Raw genomic sequence first — 25,031 nt, 5'->3', positions numbered from 1 at the left:
TCAGCCAAAGTTAGATATCCACAGAGCAATTCCTGCTCATCTGGGGGACACAAGCAACGAAGGGGAGATCTCAGAACTTCTGAGATGCCACATTTACTTCAAGCAGCAGTGGGAAGCTGGGATATCTCTGCCACCTGCTGCAGCTCCCAGGGAAGAAAAGGCAAAGCCCATGCCAACCGAGTCTCAGAGCAGGCTTTTTAATATCGCTGTTGAAAGACTGTCTCAAAAAGCCCTCAAAATCCTGGAGAGAAGCCACGCCGGTGGGCGCAGTGATCTTCGCGCCTTGCGCTGAGATTAATGAATTGATCCTGAAACCTCGAGACACAGGAAAAAACTCCAAGTCACCTGCAGCAACAGATTTGTTCCTAAAAAAACTCGGCCTAAACAGTCTTAGAATTCCCGGAAACACCCCGGTGGAGCTGCTATTCCGGGCCCTCACACAAGCTCTGGGAGTCATCGTACTCGGTCTGAGCCTGCACCACTGTTCACTGGATAACTTGGGGTCCCAGCATGGCAGCGTTTGCCTGGAATCCTAAATTCAGAGGCAGGGGGCTGACTTCCGGGAAGCCTAGAGATGGCTGGCCGACCAGCTTGATCACTGATACAGCGGTTCCAAAACATCGCTGGGATGAACCTCGAAAACATGATCCTAAGTGAGAGAAGCCAGACGCGAAATCATTGTATGATTCCATCCATTTATACGAAATGTCCAGGATAGGTAAATCCAGAGACAGAAAACCAATTAATGGTGCAGGAGCTGGGGGTGGGGAGGGGAGGGTACTGGGAGGAAACAGGTACGGGGTTTCTTTTTAGGGTGATGAAAATGTTCTGGAACTGGATGGAGGTGATGGTTGCAAAACACTATGAATGTACTACTTGCCACTGAACTGTACACTTTCAAATGGTGAATTTTATGTTTGGTGAATGTTACCTTAGTAAAAAGAAAAAAAGAAAGATAAAAGCAGTGCTAGAAATCTTTTATCTATCGTCTCCATGTCACAAGCCAAGGCCTGCAATTTGAGTCTCCAAATCCACCACTAGCCTTAGTTCAATGCATTCAGTGGCCCGTTTACCTAAAATTGAGACCACTGGGGTCTTTCTGACACCGGCCAACGTGTCCCCGACTAAGGCGACCTAAGGTCCTGAGTTGCCTGGGATGGAGGGGGTTCCCAGGACACGTTGAACCCCTAACTCCCCACCCTGCCTCTCACTTCACCTCCCACCACAGTTGCAAATTGATGTGTCTGCAGCCTGGCTTGGATGTCCCCAAACATGCCCCAAGCATGCTCTTTCCTCTTTGCCCCCTGTCTCCTTCCTTCCCTATGGGTTTGCAAATTCCTCTCACCCATCATATCCCTGCTTGGCTGCCACCTTCTCCAAGAGGTGATCTCTGGCTTTCCCAGAGGAGAACTAATTCCTCCCGAACCTCTCTCTACACAGTGCAGAAATCAAGGGTGCAGGGTCTGGAGCCAGACAGCCTGTGGTCGTATCAAAGTTCCCCTGGGCATGACTTTGGTGCCTCAGTTTTCCCATCTGTAAAATAAGCACACTGGCAGCTTCTTCCTCATGAGGCTCTTGGGAGGATTAAACGAATCCACTTGCGAAAAGGACCCAGAGCAACGAGAGACACATATGCCCTCAGCACGTGCTAGCTGTCATTAACATATGTTTCTCTGCTGTACTTGTCACAGGGCACCTTTCTCGTCTAAGATGTCTTCCTAACCAGTCTGTGGGCCCTTTAAGGGCAGGGATTGAAATTATTAAAATCTGCATCCCTAGCACCTAGAACTAAGCTCAAAACATCATGGGTGCTTCATAGGGTAACCCACTGTCCCAGTTCGCCCAGGAAAGAGGGATTTTCCCGGATACAGGATTTTGGGTACCTAAATTGGGGAAGTCCCTGGCAAAGACCAAGACAATTTGGTCACCCCGATATTTCCACAAATGTTTGGAGAAAATGATACCTATGTGTAAAAAGGACACCAAGACCCATCTTGGATGGCATCAAGATTTGGAAGCAGACATAAATGGGAGGGTCTTACCCTAAGAGCCTCAACTTAGAATCTGACAAAAATGAAGGTTTTTTTTAATAGGAAGATGTTACTAACAACAGGTCTCAATAACAGATGGCCTCGCAGTTCAGCTCAAGGTAACATGAGGGTTTGGCCAAATATGCTCCAGAACTGGAATCACTTAATTGGTCTGGAATCCTTTGTTTCCTCCAGAATTCCCTGGGGAGAATGGTATTTCTCAGCAGGGCACCCTGTGATGTCCAGGCAGAAGGTCAAGGTGTGGGTGGAGGGACTTCCCTGGTGGTGCAGTGGTTAAGAATCCACCTGCCAATGCAGGGGATACGGGTTTGAGCCCTGGTCCGGGAAGATCCCACGTGCCATGGAGCAACTAAGCCCATGTGCCACAACTACTGAGCCTGTGCTCTAGAGCCTGCGAGCCACAACTACTGAGCCCGCGAGCCACAACTACTGAAGCCCGCGCACCTAGAGCCCGTGCTCCGCAACAAGAGAAGCCACCACAATGAGAAGACCGCGCACTGCAACGAAGAGTAGCCCCCGCTCGCCGCAACTAGAGAAAGCCCACGCGCAGCAATGAAGACCCAACATAGCCAAAAATAAATAAATAAATAAGTTAATTAATTAATTAAAGAAAAAAGAAAGAAGGGCTCTCCTCACACCCTTTGGAAAAAAAAAAAAGATGTGGGTGGAAAGAACTTGAAAAGGGAAGTGTGGAGGCAAGTAAACACAAAGAAGACAAAATCAGAGACAAAAAAAAGCCACAGTCTCTAAACTTCAAGATCAGTTCATTTTTACTCTTTGATGCAAGTTTCTGAGGCTGCTCGTCCCCGGGCTCTGCAGAAGGCGCCCCTGAATTTTGCCGACAACCACTGCTGGTTCTTGTTGGGGTTTCAGAAGAGAGCGAGAAGGAGGTGCTTCCTGCGGCTGCACCATCCGTCCAAGATCTGAACTTATGAGCAGGCTCCTCGCTGCCACCAGCCCAAACTCAGTAACACCTGTCACTCCATGTTCATCACCTGGTCCTTGGCTCTGAAGCCACTTGTTCTACATGGATGGTGTGTCAACCATTCTCCAAAAATGACAATCTTTTTTCATGGGTGTCAAGAAAACTCAGAGGCTCTAACGAGCTTCTACCCCAAGATGCCATAAGCATCAGTAACTGCTGCTGACACGCGTGGACAGGAAGGGGGGACGGAGTTCACACCTTTGCAGCATCTCCACCCTCAGTGCTTACCTACAACCAGCACGGATGGAAGGGGGACTCTTGGCAGATGAGGGGCTTGAGGAGTCTCAGGTGACTTTTTTCTCCCCACTCCCAATCCTTTCTGGTGAAATGACCGACAGGCAGGCAGGGTCCAAAAGCAAAGGAGGAGGAGGACAGAGAGGTAATGCCCGATGCTGAGAATTCTCCTTGGGCAATTGTACAAGACACATGGGCTTCACAGGCGACTCTGATCAGGAACTGACCTGGTGGAGCAGCAAGGCCATGGCCACTGAGCTCAGAAATGTTACAGGTGGGATGTCTCTGCCTCGTACCCAAGATACGGTTGCATGTGGGGTCTTCAGAAACACCTGTGTGTGTTGCCTGTCATTTACAAGCATGGGCGGGCACCACCCACCTCTCAGGGGTCAGTAGGAATGACGTGGACCACGACCTGGCCTGCTGAATACCCAACAGTGATTTGGAGAAAAGAGAAGACATGGAAGAATGTGAGCAGATGGGGCACAGAGAGGGGAACAAAAAAGGCCCAAAGAAAATTAAGACGATAGGATTTTAAGGTAGGTTGAATGTTTAACAGCAGTAACTGGGACCAAACTTCCTTGGTTCAACTCCCAACTCTGCCATGTCTAGGCTGTGTGAACTTGGGTGAGTTGCTTCATTTCTCTGTGCCTTGGTTTCCTCATCTGGAAAATGGGCTAACAATCGTACCCACACCTTCACAGTGTTGCAAGTTGGATGTGCCCAGAACACTGGGCACGTGGGTCACTACGAAAGCATTAGTTCTAATTACTTACAGGGAAGCAGAGTAAAATCCGGGGAGGGGGTCACTTGCCCTCAGTGACACAAGAGGTCTCACTGCCAGGAGGCAGGAGGACCCAAGCACAGACCCCATCACACCACGTGCCCCTGTTCTGAGGCCTCTACCTTCACGCCTTTACTTGTTTGTCCAAACCCCCTACAGTCTGACCCTCCCAGCCCCACCTGCAGTGCATAGACAGAATAATGCCCCTTAAAGCTGTCCACACCCTAATCCCCAGAACGTGTCTTAAATGGCAAAAGGGACTCTACAGCTGTCATGAAGTTAAGGCCCTTGAGATGAGGAGATGATCCAGGTGGGCCTGAGGCAACCACAAGGGTCCTTAGAATAGGGAAGCAGGAGGGCCTGAAAGAGAGAAGAGGCCCACTGGCTTTGAAATTGGCCCATGGAGCCATGAACCAAGACATGCAGGCGGATGCTAGATGGATTCCGGCCTACAGCCTCGAGGAGGAATGCAGCACCTTGAGTGTCACCCATTTTGGACTTCTGAGCTCCAGACTGTAGGATAATAAACGTGTTATTTCAGCTACTAGGCTTGTAATTTGTTACAGCAGCCAGAGCAAACGAACCTGCCCCCTCCTAGCTAGGTTGCCCAATCCCCCTCTGGCCCTGCAGACTCCCAAGGGGGCTCTCCCCCTCCCATGGTGGGTGCCCCCCATCAGAGACCTGAGCCCCTCAACCTCCCACCCCAGCTCCCAGGCATCTGTCCACCCACCCCCGGTACTGAAGGAGCCCTTCTCTGGTTCAAACTCCACTTAAAGCCCACAAGCGTGGCCACCCCGCCACACCCCACCACGTCCGGGGGACTTTGCTCCAACAATGACCCCTCCTGCCAACCCTGCCCTCTCAGCTGGCTTCTCTCCTGATCTCTAGGCTGGTTCAAATCTTTCCTTATTAAAAGGTAAAAACCAGGGCTTCCCTGGTGGCGCAGTGGTTGAGATGCAGGGGACACGGGTTCGTGCCCCGGTCCGGGAAGATCCCACATGCCGCGGAGCGGCTAGGCCCGTGAGCCATGGCCGCTAAGCCTGTGCGTCCGGAGCCTGTGCTCCGCAACGGGAGAGGCCACAACAGTGAGACGCCCACGTACCGCAAAAAAAAAAGTGAAAAAAAGGTAAAAACCAAAACCCCCTCTCTTCCCTCAGCCTGGGTCCTCAGCCCCTCTGGCTCCCTGCTTCTCTTCCGTGTCCACGGATTCACCCCTGACCACCAGCCTCCTTCCTCCCTTGGCCATGACCCCTCCAAGCCCACTTCCCGTTTCCTGTCCTCTTCTCCCAAGGCTGCTGGCATCTCCTCTGGAAGGACTGCCTCACTGGCCTGGCCCTGCACCTCTACCTTCAGGGGCTGTGCCTCTCCGTCAGCCCATCCACAGCAGGTCCCCGGGGACTCGGGGGTCTGCACGCAATGCCCACGGTCCCCCGAACTCCTCAACCCCACACCCATCATGCTGACCACGACCCACCCCTGGACAGCTCCCCCCCACCCCACCCCACCCCGGCCAAGCCAGTCTTCATACAGAAAGATGCTTGTCTCTCTCTAAAGCAGGGAGACGCAGTTAAAGCGACTCAGAGACAGATGGTCAAGCTTAATATCATCAGTGAGGAGTCATGTGGACATCACGCACCTGCTGATCTGACGGAGTGAAAAGGGCACTCTGGCTTGGTGGTCCTGCTCCCCAAAACCCCTGACCCCAGGCTCATCACAAGAAAACCTCAGACAAACCGAAATTGGGCGACTTTCTACAGGGGACCAGGCCAAAACTCAAAACAGCCAAGGTCATGGAAAAAGGAAAGCTTGAGAAACTGTCACAGACCAAAGGAGAATGACAGGTGACAACTGAACAAAAGGTAGGATCCTGGATTGGACCCTGGAATGGAATCCACTGGAAAAACTGGTGACACTCAAAAAGTCTGGAGCTTGGTTAACAGGAAGTTACCAATGTCAGTTTCTTAGTTGTGGCGAATACACCCTGATGATGTAAGATGCTAACAGTAGGGGAGGCTGGATGGAGCATATGGCACTTCTGCACCAGCTCTGCAACTTCTCTGTATATCTAAAACTATTCTAAAATGAAAGGTTTGATAGACAGAGATAACAAACTTATGGTTAACAAAGGGGGAAGGTGGGGAGGGATAAATTAGGAGTTTGGGATTAGCAGGTACACACTAATATACACAAAATAGATAAATAACAAGGACCTACTGTATAGCACAGGGACCTATATTCAATATCCTGTAATAAACCATAATGAAAAAGAATATGTATATATATGTATAACTGAATCACTTTGTCACAGGCCAGAAACTAACACATTGTAAATCAATTATACATCAATTAAATAAATAAATTAATTAAATGAAAGGGCTGTGTTTAAAAAAATCCACAACTGATACCCAGATCTTTTTCACCCATCATTAGATTTGCCATTTTCACCCTGGCAAAGAGCAGAATGTTTGATTGTACACAGAGCTGGCCTGGACGTGGTTGAACAGGCCTCTCTCCCAGAGCCGGTAGGAAGGTAACCTGAGTCTCACACAACACAAGCATCTACCAAAATTTAACATGCATGAGTCCTTTAACCTAGCAATTCCTCCTCTGGGAATCTGTATCAGAGCCGACCCCATGCCTGGGTGCAGTGACAAAATAACGAGCACACAAGGGTACTCACTGCAATGTTGCCAGAAACCACCTAATTGTCCATCAGCAGAGGCCTGGGTAGACCAGTTATGGCGCATCCACACAAGGGAATAGTATGCAACCATCAAGAAAGAATGAGGGGGCTTCCCTGGTGGCGCAGTGGTTAAGAATCCACCTGCCAGTGCAGGGGACGCAGGTTCGAGCCCTAGTCCAGGAAGATCCCACATGCCGCGGAGCAGCTAAGCCCGTGTGCCACAACTACTGAGCCCGCGTGCCCAAGAGCCCGTGCTCCACAACAGGAGAAGCCACCACAATGAGAAGCCCGCGCACCACAACGAAGGGTAGCCCCAGCTCACCGCAACTAGAGAGAGCCCGCGCGCAGCAGCGAAGACCCAACGCAGCCACAAAAAAGACAGAATGAGGAAGTTTATGTGCAGAAACGCAGTTATCTCCGAGATGTATCAGTGCATGACAAAAGCCCAAATGGTGTTTATTGTCATAGGCCATCATTTGGGTACAACGAAGAAGGATATATGTATTTCTTTGTAAAATATGCATAAAATGCCTCCAAATGGATACACAAGAAACTGATAACTGGGAATTCCCTGGCGGTCCAGTGGTTAGAACTCAGCGCTTTCACTGCTGCATGATGTGGCCAAAAGGAAGAAAAAAAAAAGAAAAGAAGAAAAAAGAAACAAAGAAACTGGTAACAGTGGTTGCCTGTAAGCAGAGGGGGGAGGTGCACTGGGGGATGCAGCCAGATGAATGCTTTTCACTCTTATACCCTAAGTTGATCTTTTGTATATTGAGCCATAGCAAGATTACAAAATCAAAAAATTAAATTAAGAAAAAATTAATAAGTTAAACATATTTATAACTTTAAAAATTTACAGTTCTATAATCTATAATTCATTTATATTAATTATGATGTATTTATAATAAGTTTAAAATTAATGAAATTAAAAATAAAATACATTAAACCTTTTATTTTAATAAATTTATTTTATTTATTTATTTATTTTTGGCGGCATTGGGTCTTCGTTGCTGTGCACAGGCTTTCTCTTGTTGTGGCGAGCGGGGGCTACTCTTCATCGCGGTGCGTGCGCTTCTCATGGTGGTGGCTTCTCTTGCTGTGGAGCACAGGCTCTAGGTGCACGGGCTTCAGTAGTTGTGGCACGCAGGCTCAGTCGTTGTGGCTCACGGGCTCTAGAACACAGCCTCAGTAGTTGTGGTGCACGGGCTTAGTTGCTCTGCAACTGGCATGTGGGATCTTCCTGGACCAGGGCTCGAACCCATGTCCCCTGCATTGGCAGGTGGATTCTTAACCACTGCGCCACCAAAGAAGCCCCAAAACTTCTTTTTTTTTTTTAATGGGGAAAAAGAGCCTCTTCTGCAAACCCATATTTGCCCTCCCCAGGTTGGTCTCTCTTGTCCTCCCACCTCTGCGTGAAATGACGTTACCATTAAAGTTACTGATTACTTCTCTTTGGTGAAAAGATGTGCACTCCACCGTTTCTGCTATATCAGCCCCAAATCTGTACTAACAACATCCTATTGGCCAAAATAAAATTCTTCTCTTCACATTTTACGCTATGATCCATTTTTCAGGCGGGAGGTTCTGAAGGCTGATGGTGGATGTGGGATTGGGGAGGCATGGACCCTCCCTCACTGGGCTTAAGGAACCCATTTAGGGAGGCAAAGTTAACCAACATGGGGAGATATGGGAGCAAACGCAAAGGGGAAACTGAGCCCAGATTCTAAGGCAAGTGGAGGGTCTAAGACAAGAGAAGGACACAGGCAAGGGCAGAACAGGAGGTGGGTGAACAGTGTGGCAGAAGACACAGAGGCAGGCACACCTGTGTCCTGTGGGGGCGTGAGCAGTGGTTGGCCAGGAGGGTGGGGTCGGGTTACAGGAGCACTTTCTACATCAAGAGCCTGGCCCTAGGACTTCCCTGGCGGTCCAGTGGTTAAGACTCCACGCTTCCCACTGCAAGGGGAGCAGGTCCTATCCCTGGTCGAGGAACTAAGATCCTGAATGCCGCACAGCACGGCCAAGAAAAAAAAAACAAAGAGTCTGGCCCAGGTGAGGTGGGGACCAGGCTACCAGGCTGGACCTTCTGGGGAGGGACCCCCACGCAGGTTCTGTTTCATTAACCAGCAGCCCAAAAGCGACTTGAAAAGCCCCCCAAAGTTTTCAACCCCTGCCAGGGAGAATTCAGATTCTAAAAATAAGCCTCAAAACCTAGAATACCAGGAGAAAGCAACCACAGCAGAAGCCATCCAACAACTCCCCATCAGTATAAACACACATCAAAGGCCCAAAGACCCGTAGCCAAGGGGTCCTCTCCCCAGATCACGTCTCAACACAACAAAAACTCCAGTCTCATAACTTTTGGCGTTGCTTCATTCTGATCGAGGCCCCTTTTTCAATATCTCTCCCCTGAAAATCTCTTAACCATTTTCTAAAATGATCCCCTATTATTTCTCTCTGCCTTCTTAAAGTCAAGAAAGAAAGGAAGAGAGAGAGAAAGAGAGGGAGGGAAGGAGGATAGGAAGGAAGGAAGGAAGGTAGGAAGGAAGGAAGGAAGGTAGGAAGGAAGGGAGGAAGGGAGGGAGGGAGGGAGGGAGGGAGGGAGGAAGGGAAATGCTTTTGTCAGCATCTTGTGGTTCTGTGATACCCCAGGCTGCTGGCAGCCCCCATCCTGCTCCTCCATTTGCTGCTTCAAAGCTTCCGAGGACTGGAAAACCAGAACCCAGTGTGTAAGAACTCTGTGTAAAGTAAGAATTACTAGTTTCCTTCGGTGCCTCCCATGAGAAAAGTAAACAAGCTTGGGCATTTATCTTGATGATAAATACCTGCGTTACTTGGGAGACTCCTATTTGCTTATTTTCTCAATTCTGGCCATAGTCCAGATGACTGTAGGTTTTATAACTGTCATACCTTTGAAAGTTATACAACAGTCTTGCCTTTAGCAAGACTTAAGGTGAGAACAGGGTGGTAAACATTAGCTACTGCAGTCTTTTAAGGCATGCCCCGCTTCCCCTTGCCTATCCTATACAACCCAGCCCTGGATGACAGAAGCCTTCCTACTGTGTCCTAATTGCTTCCTGTGTGCAAATTAGATTCTGTTTCCCTAACTGGACTGCATTACACCCCTCCAGGGAAGGGCTATCTTCCATGTTTCTCTGGATCCCCCAGAGCTTTAGCGAAAGCATTGCACAGACAACCTCCTGGCAGAGCTGAGATTTCATGCGCACATATGGGGTATATATATCTCATATACGATGGGGGAATCTATAGTGCACGCTCTTTGAAAGAGTGTATTTTTGGGGGGTAGTTTTCTTTTCCAGTTTGAGATATAACTGACATACAGCACTGTGTAAGTTTAAGGTGCACAACATAATGATTTGCCTTACATACATCACGAAATGACTACCACAATAGTACAGTGAACAGCCATCCTCTCATAAAGATTCAACACTAAAGAAATAGGAAAAAAATTCTTTTCCTTGTGATGAGAACGCTTAGGATTTACTTTCTTAATAAGTTTCATTTATAATGTACAGCCATATTAATTACCTTTATTATAGATTTACATCCCGAGTACTTAATTATAACTAGAGAAGTATTTCCTAAATAAAGACAAATCTTCCTTACAGAAGAATTCCAAATGATATGTGTAGAAGCCCCCTCCCTCCAGGAGGTGGAGATTAATCTAGCCCCTCCCTCTCCTAGGTGTGGGCTGGATTTAGTATCTTGCTTTTAAAGAATAGTCTAGGAAAAGAGAAAAAGACTATCTACAATGGAGAAAGCTGGCAAACACCACCTTAACCTAGAGACAAAGGTTAGCATCATTAGCAATGTCACATGGGTATCATGTACCCCCTGATGTGATGTGATGCAAAGAGCCCTTCATCTCTGAGGCCTTCTTCCCCCAAACCCATAACCCCAGTGCAATCATGAGAAAAACATCAGACAAACCCAATGTGAGGGAAATTCTATAAAATCTCTGCCCACTGCTCTCCAGAAAGTCATGAAAAACAAGGAAAGGAAAGACTGAGAAACCGTAGTAGACCGGAGGAGACTGGGAGATGGGGTGATTCAATGCAGTATGGTACCCTGGGTGGGATCTTAGAACAGAAAAGGGACGTTGGCGGAAACACTGGTGAACTCCAAATAACGTCTGGAATGTGATTAACAGTGAGCTGCCAATGTCAGTTTCCTAGTTTGACAAACGTCCTGTGGTGATGATGTGAGATGTTGGGGGGCGGGGGGTAGTCGGGACGACTGGGTGAGGGGTAGATGAGAACCCCCTGCCCGAACTGCCACTTTCCCGCAAATCTAAAGTTAAACTATAAGATGAACTGGAGCAGGCAGGCCTCACTCAAAAGCATTCAAGTTCAGTTTTTAAAAACAAAAGCAAAAAAATGTTAAGGTTTACTTGTTTAAGTTTTTTTTTTCTCAAGTGTATTTTGGTTAAATGGGAAAGGTTAAGTGGAGGCGGGGGTGATGATCAGGGTTTCTATTATTTCTCACAGAGGATGAGTGGGTGGATACCTAAGTAGGTAGATAGATAGATATCACCATATTTAAGCAAATGGGCCTTAGAGTTTAACGAATCTCCAAACCTCCCAGCTGAATGCACACTGATTCCCGGCCACAGATCTGTACCCCCTCCCTTAAGATAGATTTTAAAACTCTCACAAAGTGGTTTTAACCACAGGTAGGTGATAAACTCTTCTAAAAATATATCCTCCTGTTTTCTAGATTTAGGTATCAGATCAACATACAAAAGGGCAAAGCCTTCAGAGAGAAGATAAAGCAGCTTTTTCACCACCAACTTAATCCTCTAAGATCAGTTCTTTCAGGAAGAAAAAGAGGAAGACTATTCAATTCCACTCTCTGCCCCCACCATGCGGCCCCAGAAAAGAATCTTGCTCCGAGTATACGTGCATCACAGAAATGACCCCAGGAAAAAAAGGCATTCCTTCAGCAAAAGGAGGACACACACACACACATGCAAATTGTCAGGTCCCCTAAGAAAACAGTCTAGTTTGTACACAAGGTGGAGAACCAGCTGAGGTCAAAGAGAGCTGGTCTTTCACAGTCGCTAGAGAAAAATGTTCTTTACAATAATGTGAGCACAAGTGAAACCTGATTTCAAAAACCCTAACGAATTATCTGACTTCTACATTTAGTCAATCAAATATTGTTCAAAATTCTTAAACTAAAGGCCACTGGCTAGCAATCTTTAAAATACAAAGATTCTGCGACGCTGTGTTTGCTGTAATGTAATTTAACCCGTATATGGCACCAGAAAATGTCCCAGGCAAATGGTGCTTCTTAAACTCTCAGTCAGTAAGGAGGAAGAATTTAGACAAAAGGGGAAATTGGGATCTCCAACTCTCTTTGGGAAAGGAAGTGAGAAATTACACTAAGGTTCTTAGGCTAATGGACCCCAAAACACATTCAGTTTCGGTCTCCCTCAGTTAAAAAATACCAAAGCTCACAAGGAAAGATTTCAGAGACATGTTTTCAAATGACATCTTCTAAATTCAGTCTGTTTCACAAGTCAAAGATAAAGTGACCACAATCTGAGAGCCAGGTTCAAAGATGGCATAACTACAAATTACAGTGATTTGTAGAATGGAAAATCCTTCCACTGGGGAGCTGGGCTGCTCCCCCAGAATCAGAGAGGGCAATTTCCCCCTGGATTCCTGGTGAAACCACATCCCCAGTTTCCACATGAATGATAGTTTTTGATGAAACAGCACAATGAGAACATTAATGGGACTATATCAGGAGACAAAATGATATGTACCCTGATTACAACTTCATAAAAAAACAGGCACCATGACAAAAGATAAAACTGCCAAAGAAGGAAAACGGATGCTGGTTGTTTCATTCACAGCGTGAGATTATACCTGATAATCTTCTTTATCTTTCATGCTTTCTGTAATATTGTTATTTTTTACATAACTTTAAAAGCTATCAGTGCAGCCTTTATGAATAACCTCCCTGGACTCAAGGTTAGGGCAAGTCAATGCTAAGCTCTTAAACTGACCCCAGGAACACTGTCAATTCTAAAACTCCATGAGCTAAGTAAGCTTCAATTCTCCATCATCATTTTCCCTGAAGTTACCTTCTTCACCCACAAAGAAGAAAGTGCCTCTGGCTTTTCCGATCTTGGTGAATTAACTTCCTACCTACTAGGTGAACAGGGAATCACCACACAGACACCCTTGATATCTCCTTTCTTCTGTCCAGGTCTTAAACCCTATGAAACTACACACAGTTCTTCTACTGAAATAACCTGTGGCTAAGGGACAACTTCATTAGCTACGAAAGTGTTATCCTGACTGCCCAGAGTGCAAACAATAAGATGAAATTGTGAGGACCCGGGAAAGTACCACTTAGAACTCAAATAACAATGTTAAGATAAGTAAACATCAGTCAAGTTCAGAACAGGCCATAGGGGGGCCAAATGGGCACCAAAGACACCATAAACACGTCAGTACTGAAGTATGGCAGAGTTAAGGAGGACTTATTTGCATGATGAGATGGACCACCTTGCCCACTGAGCTATTCTTGTTGAAGTAAAAGCACAAATAAGGACAAGTCACCGTGCCAAGACTCTAGGACTTCGTGTCAGATCTTGCTTTTTCCACCATCACTGTAACTGGGGTTGATTGATCTTCGGTGGGAGAATTTTAAGTCCCTGATGGCATACTCCCATTCTCACAGTGGCACCATAGCACCTCTGGTTGTGGGTAATGGCAACAAATCATGCCCTGTCTATCTCCTTGAAAATGAACTTAGGCCTTCCGGTTCCTTTGCTCTCAGTGGTTCCCCTTTCACTGTTCTCAACTATGGGCTAGTCTGTGCCTCCTCCGAAGCTTTGCTGAGCCCCTTCTGCTCATTCGGAATGCTGCCCATCTAGTCCACATGTACCTTCTGCTACATGTACTCAGGCCTCTGCTTTTCTATGAAACTTTCCCTGACTAACCTGGCCCCCAGCTCACAGCTCCCTCCTTTCCATTCCTTTCAATCCTTCCAGAGTCACAGGGGCATTGCTGAGCATTGGCTTTTCACCTTTGTGTGTTTCCATTTTCCACCCACAGCATAAACCCCTCAGGACCAGGAGCCATTTCTTCTGTGTCCTTTACAAGGCAAGGGTAGCACTTTATTTCCCCACAGCTATCCCGTAAAAGCGACCACAGGAACAAAGGGAAGTTTACTCGCCAGAGACAGCGAAACGACTTCAATCTAGTATTTTAGAGACTTCAGAAATGGATTCTCCATCTCAGATCAATCACCGAGTCACTTAATCCACGAAAACATTACAACAAGGATACTTTTACAAATTTGAATAAAAGCATGTATTATTCATGCCTTAAAGTAACAGGAAAGAGAGAAGATGGACCTCTCCCATCGTAGATCTACAATAAATGTTTCTTAGAGAGTCTGGTGCACATTTACATTCCAGAGCAAGGACTGGCTGAGAGGTAAGCCAAGTGCAGCATGGGTGTTATTCTATGCCAGGTAGAGCAAGTCACCTGCTCTCTGGACTCTGAGCCAATTGTGATAAAACCAAACATGCTGGTGGAGTCTCAAATACCAGTTCATCCCACTACACGGCATCCAGGTTAGTCCCATTTTAGAAGAGTCACCCAGAGACGTCGTGGGGTGGGAGTAGGAAGGTAAGGGAGGCAGTCAAGCACACACTAATGCAAACCATGTCTTTCCTTAAAAGGGCCCCAGGGGAACTGCAGGGCCAACCTGCATTCCAGACAGCGCCTGAACCAGGGCCAGCTCACCAGGCCAAGGATTTATTCCCCTTGGGAAGACGGGTGGGAGAGTCTACCCTGATGGGCTAAGATGGGAAGGTCCTGTGGCTTCCAGAAACTGGATTTCCCAGCCACCAAAGCTCGGTCCAACAGGCAATGACATCAGCCCCACTTATCGGAAGCACAAAAGCCACCAGAAAACTATTCAAAGACCAGCTGGCCTGATCCCTGGAATGCACAGCCCTTCCAGAATACACCCATTTCCCATCACCTCCTCTCCCTGACCCTGACCAAGGGCTTCTGGCAAAATTACCCCACTGCCCAGATCGACAGGGGCCTGTACAGCAGAGGGGAGGGGGCGACCTGCCTATCTTGGTAGGGAGGGGCGAGGTCCACCTCGCCGGCATGTGCCACTGGCATCCATCCAGCACCGGCAGTGGATGGGGTCCCGGCCCAGCCCTGCACTCACAGGGTGCCCACCTTACCCCCCCATGAAGGGGGCGTCTAGCCAGGGCCCAGGCTCCCTTTGCTCTGTGTCCCGGATTTTCATCTGCTGGGGGCTCCCTAGGCCCTCGGGTGTCCACACAGTCACCGGCTGAGAGCCGTCCTGAATCCTGCGGGGAACCCCCGTGGTCAGGGGAAAACGCAGATGCCGTGTCCCCTAGAAGTCGAATTTCTGGGACCGGCGTCCGGAAATTCGTCGGGCTTTTTTGTTTGTTATTTGGTTTTGTTTCTGAATCACTGGCTGATGATTCTGGAAATCTCAACTTTGAGATAGCTGCCACCAGAGCGAGTTGAGACTTTCCTGAAAAGCCTCGGGGAGTTCTCTCCGGGGAGGCGGCCCCGCGAGTAGGAAGGGGCGCGCTTTCAGGTTGCGGCGGGACGACCCCACCGCGCGCGATCCGCGGGCGATCTGCCCACTTAGCAGAGCAGGAACGGAACCAGCCTGTCCCGCGGCGGGAACAGGCGCCGAGAGGCTGGAAACCCGGCCTCACCGGCGCCGCACAGAAGATCGAGGCGGGACCTCGACGCCTTCCACCCCACCTCGACCCCGGGGACCCGTCAGGGTTCCCGCCCGCCACGACCCGCGTGGAGCCCGGAGCAGGTGCTCGCGCCGCACGGAGCCCGCTCGCTCCCCACCGCCGGCCCGGGGTACCCCCGATTCGCGCCCCGGCCGCTGACCGCCCCTATCCGCGGCCCCCACCCGCGCCCCGACCGCCAGCCCTCCAGCGCTGCACTCACCGCCGCCCGCGCAGCCAGTCGAGCCGGGAGGTCTGAGCTGGCGGTACAGGCTGGCGGGCTGGCGGGCGGGCGGCGGGGAGGAGCTCCCGGCGGCGGGGGCGGGAGCTGGACCGGCCGGGGCGGGACGCTGCGGCTTCGGCTTCCGGCTTCTCCACGCCTCCGCGCGCGGTCGGGACCCGCGCCCAAGCCACCTGCGGGGGCCGCTAACCCGGGCCTGAGAGCCCGCCAGGGACCTGCGACCCTCCGGCTTCTGCCCTTCCCCTCCACCCCTCCGATCTCCCACTACCCTCGAAACACCCCGGGTTACACCCCAGACCCCGTTCACTCCCTGGAACCCCCAGTTTCAGCCCAGACCCCACTCGCCCCATACTGGTGTCTCCCCTTTCGGATTCTGCCCCTGCTCGTCGATCCCCGCCACGTGCCCGGACACCCTTGAATCTCCCCTCCTGATTTCCACCCCCTGCTCTCCCCGGTTCGCATGGGTCCCCCATCTCTGGCATTCCTTCTTCCCCACCCTCAGACTATGCGGACCCCCACCCTCGAGTTCCAGATCCCGCGCCAAGGGATCCAGTGCTCCCTGCCCTCCGGAGGGCGGCCCTTCTCTCCCCATAACAAATTTCTGTACATTCAGACGCGTACAGACAGCCCAAGATGCTCTATGTGCCTTTGGCCAAGTGCCCACTTTCTCTGAGCCTCAGTCTCCTCTCTGTAAAATGGGCATAACAGTGCATATCTCATAAGATCTAGGGGAGAATTAGGTGAGCTAATGCAGGCAAAGCATTTAACACAGATTGCGTTAAATAAAACTTACCCTACGTTATAAAGCTGAAACTAACACCATTGTAAAGCAATTATACTCCAATAAAGATGCTTTAAAAAAAAACAAAAAAAACCTTACCCTATCTGCTAACTATTGTACTTTGTATGCCCCCAGGGTGGCCCCAGGCCCCTAGGTACTTTCTCACTCCATCACTGAAAACTGGAAATCAGTAACTACTGTTTCAGCAAAACCCTTTGCCCCTAAACAAGTGCTGCGTATCTGATAAGAGCCCCCCGTTATGCTGCTACAGTAATAATAGCAGCCCTGATCCAGCAGGCCCCCCTGGGAAGTCATTACAGGGCACTGATGAGCTGATGTGGCTTTGAGAGTACAGAGTCCTGGAGAATGGGTGGAACCCTAATGTGGCTACCTAGAGAAATGCCGGAAATTCGTCGGGCTTTTTTGTTTGTTATTTGGTTTTGTTTCTGAATCACCGGCTGATTATTCTGGAACCTGGGCGGGGAGCCTAAAATCCCCCTTGCGGATTCATAGACCTGGATCCCAGAACTCCTCTGGTGGTGGAACCCTCCCCGCCTTTACACTGAGACCCAGGCAGAGAGTGACTTGCCCAATGTCTTATAGTAAACTGTCCCCTTCTTCCCTGCCCAAAGCTCTTACCACCTTTCACCACGTGGACCCAGCTACCAGCAGCCACGTACTACTACCAGCCCTGGACGTATCACTCAATTAAAGGAGGGGATTTCAAAGTTCTCCCCAGCATGAGAAGTTGCCACGTAGATGTTATTAGTGATGCCAATCTTTTCTTGTTTTAAAACTATAGAGAAAGCTGGATTGTGCCCAACACCTGATGTCTTGACATTAACCCAGAGTATCACAGACCATTGATAGCAAGAGGTGAGCCCTACAGAAAATATGTCAGAGCAAAATCTTGAAGAAACAGCCTTCCTGCCTTCCTTCCTCCCTCTCCCCCATCCTCTTCTTTCCTTCTTCCTTTCTGCTGAAGGAAAAGCAATCGCACACCTGAATTTCCTTCTCTATTACTCATTGCTAAGCCATCTTCATTCGTTTTTCTCCCCCCAACTGCTGAGCCACAACAGGAGCTGGTTTTGTTTTCTCATCTGTCCTAAACACTTACTGCATCCGTGAGTTTGCAATTATTTATGGGGAGAGCTATAAAACTGTAACCCTTTTTTGATCCCTGAAAAAAACCACAGAGTTGGAATTTCCAACCCAACGCTTCCAAGAAGGGAAGAAAAGTAAACCAGCCACACGATCATCTTTTTCTGTGTCATCAATAGACACAGAAAAAGCATATGACAAAATCCGAAACCTTTTTTTCAGTTTTTGGCCATACCACACGGCATGTGGGACCTTAGTTAGTTCCCCAACCAGGGGTCAAACCCGCACCCCCTGCAGTGGAAGTGCGGAGTCTTAACCACTGGATTGCCAGGGAAGTCCCCCAAATCCAACACCTTTTCAAGATATAAAGACACTCAACAAACTTGGAATAGAAAGACACTTCCACAACCTGATAAGGAGCATCTACGAAAATCCCACAGCAAACATCATCTCCATGGTGAAAGACAGGATGCTTTCACCCTTGAGATCAAGTACAAGCAAGGATGTCTGCTTTCACAACTTCTATTCAACACTGTACTAGAAGTTCTAGCCAGAGCAAGTAGGCAAGAAAAATAAAAAGCATCCAGATTGGAAAGGAAGGGGTAAAACTATCTCTGTTTGTAGATGACATCATCTTGTATATAGAAAATCCTAAGGAACCCACAAAAACTGTTAGTACAAATAAACAAGTTCTGTAAGGTGGCAGGATACCAGATCAACATTTAAAAAACCAGTGGCATATCTATACACTAGCAAGGAAAAATACAAAAACAAAATGCAGAAAACAGTTTAACTAAGGAAGTTTAAGACTTCTTCACTGAATGTTGCTGAAGGAAATTAAAGAAGACCTAAATAAATGGGAAGATATTCATGTGGTATATCGGAGTTCTATCAGAGAAATGGAACCAGAGATAGATACATAGACACATAGATACACAGATATAGATAGAGAGATAGATACGAAACTCCTGAGCAGGAGCTGAAGCTCTAGTCCATAGGTGGAATTCTTCTGGGAAACCTCAGTTTTGCTCTTAAGGCCATTCAACTGGTTGGATAAGGCCCATATTACTTAAATAATCTCCTTAAAGTCAACTTGTTGTAGAAGTTAACCACATCTACAAAATACCTTCACAGCAACACCCAAATTAGCGTTTACTTGAATTACTGGGTACTATAGCCTAGCCAAGTTGACACATAAAACTAACCATCATGGATGGTAATACTCCCCAAACTTATGTAGAGATCCAACATAATCTCTATCTAAATCCCAACTGCCTCTTTGGCAGAAATAGATAAGCAGACACTAAAATTCATATGGAATTGCAAGGGACTCAATAACCAAAGCAATTGTGAAAAAGAACAAAGTCGGAGGACTCACACTTCTAAATTTCCAAAGTTATTATTCAGTACAAAGCTACAGTAATCAAAGCATGTGTTATGGGCATAAGAATAGACATATAAACCAATGAAATAAAATTGAGATTCCATATATAAACCCATACATCTGTGGGCAATGGGTTTTTGAGAAAGATATCAAGACCATTCCATGGGAAAAGAGTCTTTACAGCAAGTGGTGCTGGAACAACTGGATATTCACATGCAAAACAATGAAGCTGAGGCTTCCCTGGTGGCACAGTGGTTGAGAGTCCGCCTGCCGATGCAGGGGACGTGGGTTCGTGCCCCGGTCCAGGAAGATCCCACATGCCACGGAGCGGCTGGGCCCGTGAGCCATGGCCGCTGAGCCTGCGCGTCCGGAGCCTGTGCTCCGCAACGGGAGGGGCCACAACAGTGAGAGACCCGCGTACTGCAAAAAAAAACCCCAAAAAACAAAAAAAACAATGAAGCTGGATCCCTACCTCACACTATAGAAAAAAATGAATTCAAAATGGAAAAACTATAAAACTCTTAGAAGGAAACAAAAGTGTAAATCCTCATGATCTTGGATTAGGCAATGGTTTATCAAATATGACATCAAAAGCACAAGCAACAAAAGGAAAAAATAGATAGATTGAACTTCATCATGATTAAAAACTTTTGTGCATAAAAGCACACTAACCACATACTTCGGCTATATTATGGGTTCAGATCCAGACCACCACAATAAAGTGAATATTGCAATAAAGTGACTCACACAAATTTTTTAGTTTCCCAGTGAATATTCAAGTTATGTTTACATGCTACTATAGTCTATTGCGTGCAATAGCATTATGTCTAAAAAAAAAGTACATACCTTAATTTAAACATACCTTATTGCTAAAAACTGCTAACCATCATCTGAGTCTTCAGCTAGTCTTAGTAGTAACGTCAAAGATCACAGATCACAGGTCACCGTAACAAATATAATAGTAATGGAAAAGTTTGAAATATTTCGGGAATTACCAAAATGTGACAGAGAGACACAAAATAAGCAAATGCTCTTGAGAAAATGGCTTCAATAGACTTGCCTGACGCAGGGTTGCCACAAACCTTCAATTTCTAAAAAAAAAATGCTATGTCCACAAAGCACAATAAAGCAAAGCGGCATAAGATAAAGTATGCCTGTATCAAGAGAGCGAAGAGACAAACCACAGAACGGGAGAAAATATTTGCAAATCGTACACTTGATCAGGATCTAGTATCCAGATTTTATAAAGCACCCTTACAAGTCAACAACAAAAAGACATCAACCCAATTTTTTTTCTTTTTGCGGTACGTGGGCCTCTCACTGTTGTGGCCTCTCCCCTTGCGGAGCACAGGCTCCGGATGCGCAGGCCCAGCGGCCATGGCTCACGGCCCCAGCCACTCCGCGGCATGCGGGATCCTCCCGGACCGGGGCACGAACCCGTGTCCCCTGCATCGGCAGGCAGACTCTCAACCACTGCGCCACCAGGGAAGCCCAAAAATAGTCTTTTTTTTTTTTTTTAATAGTCTTTTTAAAAAAAAAAAAGTTTTAGAGATGGACGGTGGTGATGATAGCACAGTACTGTGAATGTACTTGATGCCACTCAGCTGTACACTTAAAATGGCTGAAATGATAAATTTTACGTTATGCATATTTTATCACACACACACACACACAAATTTAACTTAAACAAAAAACTGGCAAAGAACTTGAATAGACGTTTCTACAAAGAAGATATACAAACACCAACAAGCACATGAAAAGATGCTCAACATCTTTAGTCATCAGGGAAATGCAAATCAAAACCACAATGAGAAACCACTTCATACCCACTATGGTGGTCATAAACGATTTTTGTTTGTTTTAATGGAAAATAACAAGCATTGGGGAGGATGTGAAAAAATCGAAACCCTCAAACATTGCTGGTGGGAATATAAAATGGTGCAGCCGCTATTCTACGCCTGGCATATCCACAAAAGAATTGAAAACAGGTATATCCACAATTTGTACAGGAATGTTCACAGCATTATTCACAATAATCAAAAGACGGAAGTAACCCAAATGTCCGCTAACTGATGCACAGATAAACAAAATGTGGTATATACCCTTATGATGGAATATTATGTGATCATAAAAAGAAGTGAAATACGGATACCTGCAACGGTGTGGACGGACCTTGAAAACATGATACTAAGGGAAAGAAGCCAGACACAAAAAGGTCACATATCATATGATTCCGTTTACATGAAATTTCAAGAATAGGAAAACTCTATAGATACGGAAAGCTGATTGGTGGTTGCTAAAAATATTCTGGAAGCCAATAATGGTGAAGGTTGTGCAATATTTTGAATTGTGAAGTTTACTGAACTGTGTAGTTTAAAATAGTTAAAATGTTAAATTTTATATTATGTGAATGTATCTCAATTAAAAAATAGGGCTTCCCTGGTGGCACAGTGGTTGAGAGTCTGCCTGCCGATGCAGGGGACGCGGGTTCGTGCCCCGGTCTGGGAAGATCCCACATGCCGCGTAGCGGCTGGGCCCGTGAGCCATGGCCGCTGGGCCTGCGCATCCGGAGCCTGTGCTCCGCAAGGGGAGAGGCCACAACAGTGAGAGGCCCGCGTACCGCAAAAAAAAAAAAAAAAAAGAAAAGTAAACCAGGCATCTTACGTATGCTCTGTGAGGACATAGCAGAGGTGGGGCAGTTATACATACATCTGTGACTGTTTCTCTTCCCACTGAAGATTTTGCAGCTGTATTCTAACCTGAAAGGGCCCAGAACAAGATCTGGGAAGTGGACACATTGTATGCCAACACCCCTGGCATCACATGAACCAGACAGAAAGGGGGAGATGTCCTCTGGGTATATTCTGAAATTTCAGCAGCCAGGGGAGAAAAGCAGTTTGCATGAAAGAATGCAGGCTATAATCCCATTTTTTGTTAAAAAGAAAAAAAATGCACACACATACACCTGGAAAAATGTCTTCACACTTTTTCAAGGATAAAAGAACGTGATAAATAGTTGTCTCTGAGTGAGGAGAATTAAGGATTTTTCTTCTCCTTTTGCTACTTTCCATTTTCTAACTTTTTTTTTTTTGCGGTATGCGGGCCTCTCACTGTTGTGTCCTCTCCCGTTGCGGAGCACAGGCTCCAGACACGCAGGCTCAGCGGCCATGGCTCACGGGCCTAGCTGCTCTGCAGCATGTGGGATCTTCCCGGACCGGGGCATGAACCCGTGTTCCTGCATCGGCAGGCGGACGCTCAACCACTGCGCCACCAGGGAAGCCCATTTTCTAACATTTTAACAAACACAAATTGCTGGTTTAGGAAAACTAATTTTCAAAAAAGGAAACCAGTTGCCAGAAACAGCCTCCACTGACTGGTCTGTGTTATTCATAACAATGAATTCTGGTAACTAATGTTTCCATAACACCTTTTTCATTTCCAAAATATGTTTCCCACACACGTCACACGATTCATCCTTGCAAAAGCCCTGTGCAGCCAAGATTCTTCCTGCTGAGTTACGCGGATGGGGAAACTGAGGCCAGGGACAGGCGAGGCCCTCCCCGTGCCCAGATCCTAGCTCACTGCCCTTGCCTGGGCTCTGGCCCTGGATAAGCCCTTTGCTTCTGCTGCTGCCAAGATAGAGCTGAAATGGGGTGAATTCAGGGGCAGAGAGAGGCCTTGGTAGAGTTGCCAGATGCAGCAAATAAAAACACAAGACTCCTAGTTAAATTTGAATTTCAGATAAACAGCAAGTAATTGTTTAGTATAAGTATGTCCCGAATGTTGCAGTGTTGCAGACTTGTAATATATTCGCAGCATTGTACAAGACATACTTAAACTAAAAAAAAAAAAAAAAAAATCACGCGTTGGTCTGAAATTCACATTTAACTGGGCGTTCTCTATTCTATCTGGCAATGCTACCTGCCTGGTGCACCAAAGCGATGGCACCTACAGACAGTGGCCCAGGTGGAAGCCCGGGTGAGTTTCCCCAACCCTGCAATTACGTGGGTCAGCCTTTCCCCTGGAGGTGTGGGAGACTGTCCCCAAACTAGCCAGGCCTCTGTCTTCACCAGGCCCAGAAGAAGTAGCAAGTGGGGCCTTTCCTGGCCTGCCTAGAGTGAGAACTTTGTTACCTGCTTGTGGGGGTGGCCCATTAACTGCAGGGAAAAACAGGTCATCAGGATGAGAGGCCTGATCCCCTCAATAACACCACCTAAATGACACGCTGTGTGCCTGTGGTTCTATTTAACAAGATATACCCTGACCACAGCAATGGGCCAAGGATGCAGAATAAACCCCCAGTGCAGAAGGAGGAGGACGGTGATGATAGTGATGGGAAACACTAACACTAACCCTACCCCTGCTGGATGCTGGATACTTTTATATCCATTATCTCCTTTTCTTTAAGAAAAAACCTCCTGTTTTACAGATGAGGCATCTGAGGCCCAGAGAGGTTAAGTAACAAGCCCCAAGTCACAAAGCAAGAAGGTGCCTGGAGATGGGATTTACACCAAGTCCAGCTGACTCCTGAGACTGTCGCACAGCCTTCTCACTCCCTCAGCTGATGTGTCCTGGGTGCCAGGACTGTTCCAAGGCCGAGAGCTGGGGTAGCAAAACAAAGGGCAAAGTCCTAACTCCCCTGGATTTTATGTTCTGGTTGGGAGCAGGAGATAGATAATGAATCAATAATGAGTACCCTGTGTCTTTGCAATCATCCCTGGCTCTTTCTAATTGCTGTAGCTTCCCAGAAACAAATGTCTTCATGGCACAGAAGATCTTCGTTCTCTGGGATCCATTCCAACAGCCCTGGGTGGGGAGAAGGGGCGTTGTGGGTGGAGCCTGAATCCTAGAATCATATTTATTTAACAAATGGTGCTCACAACAACCCTGTGAGGGAATTATTATCATCTCTACTTTACAGATGTAGCCATTGGAGCCCAGAGAGATTAAGCAAGTTGCCAAAAGTCACACAGCTAGTAATGGTAGCAGTGGCAATTTGAACCCAGGCTGGCTGGCTCCATGTTTAGTCACCATGCTGTGGAGAGCTTCTTGGTGTAGAGCCTTCTAGATCACCCAGACCTGTATCTTTCAGGCTGTTGAACCTCAGAGTCTTTCCCTCCAATGTAGCCTCCTACAGAGCTGCAACCCACAAAACAAAAATAAGCATTTCCAAGCAACACCTGGCCCTCCCCAGTCTGAAAGGGAACAGCCAACTTCCCACCTCCAGCCCCCAGCCAAGGTCTCCATGCAGGTTCCTCTCTTCCCTTGGAGCACCCACAGAGGTCCTTGGCCACTTTTCCTTAATATTTTTGTATGGAGATGTAACTGACATATAACATTATATATTAGTTTCAGGTGTACAACATAACGATTCCATATTTGTACATACTGCAAAATGATCGCCACAGTAAGTGTAGTTAACATCCATCACCACACATAATTACACATCTTTTTTCTTCCTTGTGATGAGAACTTTTAAGATCTATTCTCCTAGCAGCTTTCAAATATATGACACAGTATTATTATTAACTATAGTCACTATGCTGTACATTACCTCCCCAGGACCTATTTATTTTATAACTGGAAGTCTGTACACTTTGACCACCTTCACCCACTTCACACACACTCCACCCCTGGCTTCTAGCAACCATCAATCTGTTCCCTTTTTCTATGAGTTTGGTGGGTTTTTTTTTTTTTCAAATTCCACGTGTGAGAGACTTCCCTGGCAGTCCAGTGGTTGGGACTTTGCACTTCCAATGCAGGGGCGCGGGGAGGCGGGGCGCGGCGCTGGTTCAATCCCTGGTCGGGGAACTGGGATCTGCATGCCGCACGGCACAGCCAAAAAAAAAAAAAAATTCCACATGTGAGTGACATCATATGATAGTTGTCTTTCTTGGTCTGACCTGTTTCACGGAGGCCCTCCATGTCTTGCACCACTGTTTTTCCAGGTGCCCCAAACACCAGAGCCACCTTTCCACTCAACTTTCAAAGGGACCTCCTCATTTAGGGTTTTC

At 47.3% G+C, this 25,031-nt stretch overlaps 1 protein-coding gene across 5 annotated transcripts in view; it reads right to left on the bottom strand.

Annotated features, from left to right (window-relative positions):
• LITAF (lipopolysaccharide induced TNF factor) overlaps positions 1 to 25,031 on the bottom strand; it is a 110,118-nt gene that overhangs the window by 14,908 nt on the left and 70,179 nt on the right. Inside the window, exon 1 of one of the 5 annotated variants that reach the window (XM_022552310.2) lies at positions 15,734 to 15,806. The exons of the other annotated variants lie outside the window; for them this stretch is intronic. The gene's annotated coding sequence lies outside the window, so the exon portion shown is untranslated. Of the gene's footprint in view, positions 1 to 15,733; positions 15,807 to 25,031 lie in introns of those variants that run through there. 5 annotated transcript variants of the gene reach the window in all.

Source organism: Delphinapterus leucas, chromosome 15, assembly GCF_059928025.1.
Source record: "Delphinapterus leucas isolate spDelLeu-1000000601 "Yukka" chromosome 15, BTC_Dleu_Yukka2, whole genome shotgun sequence".
In the NCBI taxonomy this organism is placed as follows: domain Eukaryota; kingdom Metazoa; phylum Chordata; class Mammalia; order Artiodactyla; family Monodontidae; genus Delphinapterus; species Delphinapterus leucas.
Note: the sequence above shows the minus strand (reverse complement) of the source record. Positions and strands in the feature narration are given on the sequence as shown.